The sequence below is a fragment of the Papaver somniferum genome, chromosome 1, assembly GCF_003573695.1.
Source record: "Papaver somniferum cultivar HN1 chromosome 1, ASM357369v1, whole genome shotgun sequence".
Taxonomy (NCBI): domain Eukaryota; kingdom Viridiplantae; phylum Streptophyta; class Magnoliopsida; order Ranunculales; family Papaveraceae; genus Papaver; species Papaver somniferum.
In genome coordinates, this window is record NC_039358.1 from 244,600,392 (window position 1) to 244,611,308 (window position 10,917).

Consider the following 10,917-nt stretch of genomic DNA (forward strand, 5'->3'; position numbering starts at 1 on the left):
ACGTACTCTGGTCTCATTAAGAAATGGAAAACGGGTGAGTAAATGGGAGGAGGTGGTAATCGTTAATGCTTGGAATTGATGTTCCATAAAAGAAAGCGTTTCACCATTACTCCCTGTATTTACTAACCGCCTCATCCTTATGACACTTTCTTTTAACGAGCGTAGTGTACGCCGCACGTTGTAAACCGCCAAACCAATACCCAATGAACATCCCCCAGTTTGTGACATGTGTTGATGTCTCGAGTGTTTTCGTGGAAAACATGTAACATGTTGTTGTTGTCTGGCAAGTTGAGCTTGGGAGACTTGGCGGCTCGGTGGTGACCTTCAACGGTAGAGATTTTGCATCTTAAGAGGAAGGTAGCCGTTGATTATTGCAACCTTTCGTTTGGTAGCCAGTGGCATGAAAGTATGATCAATATGGATTTAATGTGGCCCAGTTTAGGCGCGACCAAACTAGGGCCAAAGGTTGCCATGCGTTAGCTGGTAACCTTGGACGGCTAAGATCTGCATCTTAGATGAAAAAGTGGTCGTTGATTGTTGCGGTACTTCGTTTTGGTAGCCGCATAGGGAAGGCCGACATGGTATGGTGCGGCAAGGTGATTGGCATGCCATTGGCACATGTGGCATGGCATGCCTTGGCGTGGTTTTACGTGGCCAAAACTAGGGTTTTGGGCCAAAGGTTACCATGCGTTGTTTGGCTACCTTGGACGGCTAGGATTTGCATCTAGGATGGAAGGGTGGCCGTTGATCGTCGCACGCTTTCGTTTTGGTAGCCGCATAGGAAAGGCCTGCATGGTGCGGCGCGACAAGGTGGTTGGCATGCCATTGGCACATGTGGCATGGCATGCCTTGGCGCGGTTTGGTGTGGCCAAAACTAGGGTTTTGGGCCAAAAGTTACCATGCGTTGTTTGGCGACCTTGGACGGCTAGGATTTGCATCCAGGATGGAAGGGTTGATGAGTCCTAAAAAGTGCATATTTCTATATATTTTTCTTGGCATTTAACTCATCTTTTGTGCATTAATTCTACATTTTATCCCATATTCTGTATTTTCATTGTTTTCAAGAATAAATATTTTTCTTACTTAATTTTGCATTTTTAGGTAATAAATAAAGTATGGATGAATTGCGGAGCGGAATAGAGCAGAAAAGTAGTGAAAAGCCGGGAGGAGTTACGCAAGGAAGCCGCGAAGAACGTTGTGCATAAGACCAAGAGGCTAGGAATGGGCTTGAAGAAGAAGAATTGTCCTTAAAGAAGATATGGGATTGGCATACCCAAGGCCCAAAGCCCTTTCTCAAACCCATTTCCACTATCCAAGCCCGTCTCGGATTTCAGCCGTCAGATCGAAGCATTTCAGCATCCTACGGTCGCTCCATCATCGCAAATCAAACTCCGAAGCTCCCGCTTTACACCGCAACGCCCATCTCCATCTTGGGCCGTCCTTTTCGTTGCATTCCTCCATCCGACGGTCGCTACCCACAGCCTCCCATCTCACCGTTGGATCCACCTACCATCGTCACATCCCACAGACCAGATCGCGAAACGTCATCCTTCGATGATCCCGCTCAACACTCAAACACCTAAGTTTATATCTCACAAACCAAACAACCCCTAGCCAAAACCTAATCGAGCTCACCCCATCTTCTTCCCCATTCTCTCTGCAAAAAACCATGTCCGCCACCAACTCCGCCTGCCTCTGCCTCAACCACCACCACGCCTCTTCCAAAAGCCATCATGGCTACTTGTAATCATAACCCATCATTACCCTACCTCTCTAGACACATATTCTATCAACTTCAACCCCTTTTCTTCACAGAAACCCTAGGTTTGAAATTGGTAGAATAGGTGAAGTTGGAGAAGAAATCAGAGCATGGGTAGATGCGATTGGATCAACAGAAGCATGGGGGGAAGATTTAGAGTTGTTATCAGTGTATTAGGTAAGTCAATTTCACCTTTTTGTGAAACCCTAATTTCTGACATTTGGGTATTTTGGGGGAATTGTAACTGACTATAAATTGGGGTCATGGGTTGTGAAATTGACATGCCTGGGTTAGCCAGTGTGTCCAGAACCAAGTTCTGTTAATGATCATTTGTTTGTGCTGTTAATGTTGTGTTCATGTGTAAATGTAATATCCTGTTGTGTTCTATGTGTGAATGTTTTGTTCAAATTCTGTTTATGTTAACCACCATGATTGTTATGCTTTTATCCATGTTATGTTTGTGTTAAATTCTATGTATGTAATGTTTCTTCACATGATCCTGTAATCTCAGAGAAGACTCTTAAGCCATTATGGTTAGCCATTAGGTTAGTTTTTGTTGAACTCAAAATAGCTTAGGCTAGTTAGATTCATAAAAGCCCAACTGACTTGTGATTAGTGGTGCTGTAAGAAGACCACTAATGCTAGGGGTCAGTGGTGGCTCTAAGGGGTTAATCAGCTACATTAGTTAGTAAGCCACTGCCTAGTTAGTCTGTGATTGGCTGTGCTTTAAACAGACAACCAATGTTAGGGGTTAGCTAAGGCTGTAAGGTTAGTTAACTAGACATAAGACAAAAACTTAACCTAGATAAACTAGCTAGGTGAAGGGAATTTTCATCCATCTCCTTACACTTCTCATCCACAATTTCTTTTCCATGTTCTGTTTTGGTTAAGTTGTTCTTAGTTTTTCTTATTCTTTGCCACTGCCTTTGGCTCACTGCCACTGAATTTTTCTTTGGTTCTTTAGTTCAATGTCTGTCACTAGCTCAGCTATCTAGGAAACTTCAAAAGCCCCCTCCAAGTCCCTGTGGACAAACCCTTTCTTCCCATCACTAGCTACAACTGACCCTGTGCACTTGCAGGTCAGTTTGTAGGTTGTTTTCAAAACCCACCAAGGGTGGCCGTTGATCGTCGCACGCCTTCGTTTTGGCATCCGCATAGGGAAGGCCGGCATGGTATGGTGCGGCAAGGTGGTTGGCATGCCATTGGCACGGCATGCCTTGGCACGGTTTGGCGTGGCCAAAACTAGGGTTTTGGGACAAAGGTTATCATGCGTTGTTTGGCGATATTGGACGGCTAGGATTTGCATCTAGGATGGAAGGGTGGTCGTTGATCGTCGCACGCCTTCGTTTTGATAGCCGCATAGGAAAGGCCTGCATGGTGCGGCGCCGCAAGGTGGTTGGCATGCCATTGGCACATGTGGCATGGCATGCCTTGGCGCGGTTTGGCGTGGACAAAACTAGGGTTTTGGGACAAAGGTTAGCATGTGTTATTTGGCGACCTTGGACGGCTAGAATTTGCATCCAGGATGGAAGGGTGGTCGTTAATCGTCGCACGCCTTCGTTTTGGTAGCCGCATGGGGAAGGCCGGCATGGTGGGGTCAAGGCCAATGGCGCAGATGGCTTTGCATAGTCGGGCCAAGGGTTTGGTACGGACGGCTTGGCATGGTGGGGCCAAGGAAAGGTGTGGTTGGCTTGGCATGGTGGGGCCAAGGGTTGGCATGCCATTGGCGCATGGTGCGGCTAGCATGGTTGGGGCCGAGGAAAGGCGTGGTTAGCTTGGCATGGTTTGCCATTGGCACAGTGGTGCGGCTGGCATGATTGGCATGCCTTGGCGTGGAGATATGGCTGGCATGGTTTGTCATTGGCACAGTGGTGCGGCTGGCATGGTTGGCATGCCTTGGCATGGAGATGTGGTTGGCATGGTTTGTCAGTGGCACAGTAGTGCGGCTGGCTGATGAGTGCTAAATAGTGCATATTTATATATATTTTGTTGGCATTTAACTCATCTTTGGTGCATTAATTCTACATTTTATCCCATATTCTGTATTTTCAGTGTTTTCAAGAATAAATATTTTTCTTACTTAATTTTATATTTTTAGGTAATAAATAAAGTCTGGATGAACTGCGGAGCAAAAAGAGCAGAAAAGTAGTAAAAAGCCGGGAGGAATTACGCGAGGAAGCCGCGAAGAATGTTGTGCACAAGACCAAGAGGGTAGAAATGGGCTCAAGAAGGAAGAATTGTTCTTAAAGAAGTTATGGGCCTGGCATACCCAAAGCCCAAAACCCTTTCTCAAACCCATTTCTACTACCCAAGCCCGTCTCGGATTTCAGCCATCAGATTGAAGCCTCTCAGCATCCTACGGTCGCTCCATCATCGCACATCAAATCCCGAAACTCCCGCTCTACATCGCAACACCAATCTCCATCTTGGGCCGTCCATTTCGTTGTATTCCTCCATCCGACGGTCGCTACCCATAGCCTCCCATCTCATCGTTGGATCCACCTACCATCGTCACATCCTACGGATCAGCTCGCCAAACATCGACTCAGATAATCCCGCCTCACACCCTAGCACCAAAGCCTATACTACCACCCAAACACCTCCTTCTTCCCAAAACTCGATCTCATCTTCCTCCACCCGACCACTTCCAGAACCACCATCACCTGCAACTCTCTGCAACACCACCAGACCTCGAGCTCCACCAACACCACAAACACCCGACAACACCACCATCTCCATCAACAGAGTGCAAAGCCCATCCCCCTATTTCACCCATTTCATTAACTCTACTCACTGTTAGGGTTCTGAAATGAGAGAAGTAGGGTGATGGTAACTGAGTTCATAGCAGAAGAAAGTATGGGTGATTCACAGCACATAGCAGAAGACAGCATGGGTCGAGCAGATTTTGGGAGTCTGTAAGTCCAATTCTTTGTATTTCTAGAAAACCTAATTTTCTGTTTTTGGGGATTGATCATTAGGTTGAGTGTCTGATATAAAATGGGTACTGTGTAATATTGTGAGAAGAAGGAGGGGAGACCCAAGTTTCATTTCAGTAAAAATTTCTCTATCAATTAAAATTGTTCTGTGTCCTGTTACTATTGATTTCTCCATGAACACCAACACTCTTAGTATCATGTTAGGCTCTCTAATTATGAACTAAGCATCTTAACTAGGGTTAAGATGAAACCCTTAGCCTTAATATTAGAATGTGTGTCTATTGCTACTGATGTATGATCATTATCACTGAATAGGATATAATTTTTGTGTTGAACAACATGTTGCTTTCACCTAGAATGTCAAGCATCCTAGGTAGTTAGAATTCCCCTATGTATGTTCACTGACTCTAAATTGCTTGTGCTTGTGTTTTGATTAGTTGTGCTTTAAACAGACAACTAATGCTTGCCTTGATTGAGTGATTGGAGATAATTTATCCACTTAAAGAAGCTGAGTAGTGCATTGGTTCACATGCTAGTATGGGCTGAGAGGTGAATTCTTAAACTCTAGTTTCCATTCATCTGATTCACCCTATCCTTATTACTGTTCAGAATTTTCTCCTTTTCATTTGCTTGTTCATCTTCAGTTCTCTGTGTAACCTTGCTTCAATCTCAATGATTGAATTAGTGTAATGTTTTGCCTCCAATTCTGCTGCTCAGTTATTGTGAATGATTAGTATTAATGATTGATGATTAGTTCTCCAGAAATAAATGCTAGTATTAATGTTTAGTCAGTGGTTAATGATTAATGTTAATGTTTAGTTAATGTAAATGATTAGTAGTTAGTAATTAATGCTTCAGGAATAAAGACTGTGTTGAATTTGATGCTAACCTGAATTCAATGCCTTGAATGATAATAACTGTTAGTGGAAATTTAATGCTTGGTCTGTTACTTCTGTTTGAAATAAATGTGAGCTCTGATTAAAGATTAGCAACTGTTTATGATTGAGAAGTTAATGCTAGCTCAGTTAATAAATGTTAATGGTTGTGAATTTAATGCCTGTTCTGTTAATGGTTGTTAGTGAAAAATAAATGCTGATCCTGTGTAATGATTGGGAAGTAATAACTGCTAATGATTAGTTCTGCTGAATGCTAATGATTAGTTCTGTTTAATGTCACAATAAGAAAGATCACACTTGCTCCCCCTTGTCCCTGTGGAACTGACCTGTGCTTGCCCTGTGTTGCTTGCCGACACTGTGCACTTGCAGTAGAATTTTTAGGACTACGTTTCTAAGTCACAACAAGTTTTTGGCGCCGCTGCCGGGGACTCGGTTGCGGCGCACTTGATCTTTCCTTCTTGTGGGTTGCTCCTAAACTGTTCCTGCTGCTGCTCACTGAACTGTGTTGTGGTGCTGTTTACTTGCGGCTGTTGTGAAAAATCTGCTGCTGAACTGGGCTGCCAAGCTGCTGTGCTGCTGCAGTTTTCTTTCCCTGCCAACCTACTCCTCCTGCTGCTGCTTACTTTGTCCTGCTGCTGCTTTGTGCTTCTGACCTGCTAGCCTCTCCCAAGCTGCTGCTCCTGCTGCTGTTGTGTGCTGAACTGCTGCTGCACTTGCAGCGTTGCTGAACCAAAAGCCCAACTGGGCTGTAAGCTCCGTAAGCTGCAGAAGTGAATCAAAGCCCAACTGGGCCTCAGAAAAACTAAAGCTGTGTAGGACGATCCAAGCCCAACTGGGCTTTTGCAACTTAAACCGAACAGCTGGGCTGTGCTATTCAGGTAGGCCTAACCCATGAGATAACCCAACTGGGCCTCATTAAATTCATTTGGGCTTGTATTAATTTCTTTTTAATTTGGGCTTGTAATAATTTTTTCAATTTTCTTTTTCTTTCTATTTGGGCCTGTAATAATTTTTAATTTTCTCTTTTCTTTTTCTTTTCTTTTATGGGCTTGTATTTATTGTTTGTGATTATTCTTTTTCTTATCTTTTGTGGGCCTGTCTTTTAATTTGGACTTTAGGTGTATATCCCATCCACTAGGCTCCCAACTTTATACCAAAAAAAAAAAAAAAATTTAGGGCTCTACATTTTATAAACCAAAACCCATTGTGAAACCAAAACCCATTTTAAACCAAAATATTGGGCCTTTTGAGGGTCAAAAATTGTTTCCGACTGCTCTGACCAACATGTTAGTAGAGGTACCTGCTAGGACATGATTGTGACCTACAGAGACCAAACAAACAGACTCGTTAGAATTAACCCGGACGATCCAATCGAAATCCTTAGTTCTGAGGTAGACAGTCCAGATCAATCAGAAACAATGGGAGAACCCCGTACACTCAAGGATTATATGTACCCAACTAGAACTAGTCAACCATCTTGTATTGTGCTACCCGAAGCCAATGGCCATTATGAGCTGAAATCGAGCACAATACAAATGCTTCCAGTTTTTAGAGGTGTAGAAAATGAAAACCCGTACCATCACGTGAGAGAGTTTGAGGAGATTTGTGGAACTCTGCGTTTCACTCAAATGTCTGACGAAATCCTAAAGTTGAGGCTTTTTCCTTTCTCCCTTAAAGATAAGGCTAAGGCATGGCTGTATGCTTTACAACCTCAATCCATCATGTCTTGGGATGATCTCATCAAGGAGTTTTTCAAAAAGTTTTTCCCAAATCACAAGACTGCGACAATTCGTCAAAGTCTGAATAGCTTTGTGCAATTAGAGGGTGAGACCCTAGCTAGATACTTGGAGAGATTCAATGAATTATTGCTCCAATGTCCCCATCATGGTTTTGAAAAATGGAGACTTGTGCAAATTTTATATGAAGGTCTAGATGTGTCCACCCGAACAACGGTTGAGTCAATGTGCAATGGTCTTTTTGTAAATAAGACTGCTGATGCGTCTTGGGACTTCCTGATTGAAGTAGCTGAGAAGACGCAACAGTGGGAATCCATTCGTGAACCTAGAAAGACTACACCTGTAGCTAGAGTCCATAGGATTGAGTCTGATTTTGAAGGAAGTGCAAAGATGGCTGCGCTAGCAAGAAGAATAGAAGCGTTAGAACTACAGAAACAAACCCTTCTCCCACTACCTTTTGTGAACATGTCGAAATGGCTATCTGTGCTCTATGTAATGGATCTGATCACCAAGTCAATGATTGTCCGGAAATGCATGCATTCCAGGAATCTAAGCTTGAGCAAGCACACTATGTTTCAAAAACAAGAGCACAACCCATATTCACAGACCTACAATCCAGGATGGAGAAACCACCCCAACTTTTCATGGTCCAAAGGCCCTGCCCAAGGAGGACCATCTCAACCAAATCAAGGCTATCAAAACAACCAAGGCTATCAATACCCAGAGAAATCCTCAACAGCAGTCGTACCCTCAATACACTGCTGACAAGAAATTGTCCAACATTGAAGAAAGTATCAATCAATTGACCCAACATCTGATGAAAAACGAGAAAGCAACTGATCAGCGAGTCACCGCTCTAGAACTACAGATGGGTCAAATTTGCGATGCATTGAATACAAGAGAAAAGGGTAAACTTCCTAGCCAACCCCAACAAGAACCAAAGAGGATATTTCAAGCAGGCACAACATCATCATCTTGCGAAAGAACCTCACCCGATCAAGTCCATTCCATCACCACTCTCCGAAGTGGTAAAGTTGTTGAGAACAATGTAGGCATACCACAAACAAGTGAATCCGAGCCAAACTTAGCATTGCCTACACCACCTAAGGAAACCTCCAGTCCAGAAAAAGAATCCGAGCACATTAGTGAAGCCGACAAACCTACTGCTAGGAATGTCCCTCTACCTCCTAATGTTCCTATTGCTCCTTTTCCTCAGAGGTTAGTTCGCCAACAGATAAGCACCCACTACAATGAGATGTTAGAACTGTTCAAAAGAGTCAACATCAACATTCCTTTTCTTGAGGCAATTAAGCAAATCCCTGCATATGCCAAATTCCTCAAAGATTTGTGCACTCAAAAGCGCAAGATTAATGTGCACAAACGTGCTTTCTTAGCTGAACAAGTGAGTTCCATTATTCTCAACAAAACTCCACCCAAGTTTAAGGACCCAGGTTGTCCAACAATCTCTTGCACTATCGGAGAACACACGGTCAATAGAGCTTTATTAGATCTAGGTGCAAGTGTGAACCTCCTGCCATATTCTGTTTATGTGCAGTTAGGTCTTGGAGAGTTGAAGCCTACACCTATAACTCTCCAATTAGCAGATCGATCTGTCAAAGTTCCTCGTGGAGTGGTAGAAGACGTTTTGATTAAGGTTGAAAAATTCTATTTTCCTGTAGACTTCATTGTCTTAGACACCCAACCTGTCCAAAACCCAAATTGTCACATTCCTGTCATTCTAGGACGTCCATTCCTGGCGACGTCCAATGCGATCATCAACTGTCGGAATGGAGTGTTGAAACTCTCTTTTGGAAACATGACTGTAGAATTGAATGCGTTTAATGTTAGTCAACAACCTGTGAATCTTGATGATGAGGAGGTACATGAAGTCAATATGATTGAGAGTTTGATACAAGATTCATTGACTAGCATTATGTCAAAAGATCCCCTGCAAGCATGTTTGGAAGGTGTTAACTTGGAGTTGTATGATGATGAATACACTAGTGAAGTCCAATCTTTGCTCGAATCTGTACCTCAAATGGACATCACTAAGTGGCAGAATACAGTGGAACAACCCCCACTTTCTGAGGAGTTTGTTATATCTTCGGATGAGTCGCCTAAGGCCAACCAGGAATTGAAACCATTACCTGAGACTTTGAAGTATGCATTTCTAGGTCCTTCTGATACTTTACCTGTTATCATTTCTTCACAATTAAACATAGAACAGGAAAACAAGCTTTTAGGAGTCCTTGAGGAGCAGAAAGAAGCCTTAGGATGGACCATCTCAGATCTCAAAGGGATAAGCCCCACCATTTGCATGCACCACATTAATCTTGAAGAGAACGCCAAACCATCTAGGGAAATGCAAAGGAGACTTAACCCTAACATGAGAGAAGTCGTTAAGAGTGAGATCTTGAAGCTACTTGATGCGGGTATCATATATCCGATTTCAGATAGTAAATGGGTTAGTCCCATTCAAGTTGTGCCTAAAAAGTCAGGCATTACTGTAGTTCGGAACGAAAAGAATGAGTTAGTCCCCACGTACAACCACAGGATGGCGAGTATGTGTCGACTACAGGAAGTTGAACACAGTAACAAGGAAGGATCACTTCCCGCTCCCTTTCATAGACCAAATGCTAGAACGTGTGTCTGGACACAGTCACTACTGTTTTCTAGATGGCTTTTCCGGTTATAACCAAATCCATATAGCACCAGAAGATCAGGAAAAAACTACATTCACGTGTCCATTTGGGACATTTGCTTTTAGACGTATGCCCTTCGGGCTGTGTAATGCACCCGCTACTTTTCAGCGGTGCATGATGAGCATTTTTTCAGACATGATAGATAGTTTTCTCGAGATCTTTATGGATGATTTCTCTGTGTTTGGTTCCTCTTTTGACGAATGTTTGGACCATCTAGTCCTTGTGCTATCAAGATGTAAGCAAAAGAATCTGATTTTAAACTGGGAAAAATGCCACTTCATGGTGAACTCCGGCATAGTTCTAGGACACATCGTATCGGAAAAAGGAATTGAAGTAGATAAAGCTAAAGTCGACCTCATTCAGCAATTACCTCAACCCCACTCTGTGAAGGGGATTCGATCATTTTTAGGTCACGCTGGGTTCTACCGGCGATTCATCAAAAACTTTAGCCAAATCTCAAGACCTTTGTGTAACCTACTTGCCAAAGATGTTGTCTTTAACTTCGATGCTGCTTGTGTGAAGGCATGGGAAGAACTCAAGACTCTCCTCACCACCGCTCCTATAGTCCGACCACCAGATTGGAAACTGCCGTTCGAGCTCATGTGTGATGCCTCTGATTATGCCGTTGGCGCTGTTCTAGGGCAACGTGTTGATAGACTACCATATGTGATATACTATGCTAGTAAAACTCTTAATGATGCTCAACTCAACTATTCGACTACCGAGAAGGAGTTACTTGCCGTGGTTTTGCATTAGACAAGTTTAGATCTTATGATAGGGTCTAAGATCATCATATACACAGACCATGCGGCTTTGAAGTATCTTCTTTCCAAGAAGGATGCTAAAGCTCGCCTTATTCGATGGATACTCTTATTACAGGAATTCGAC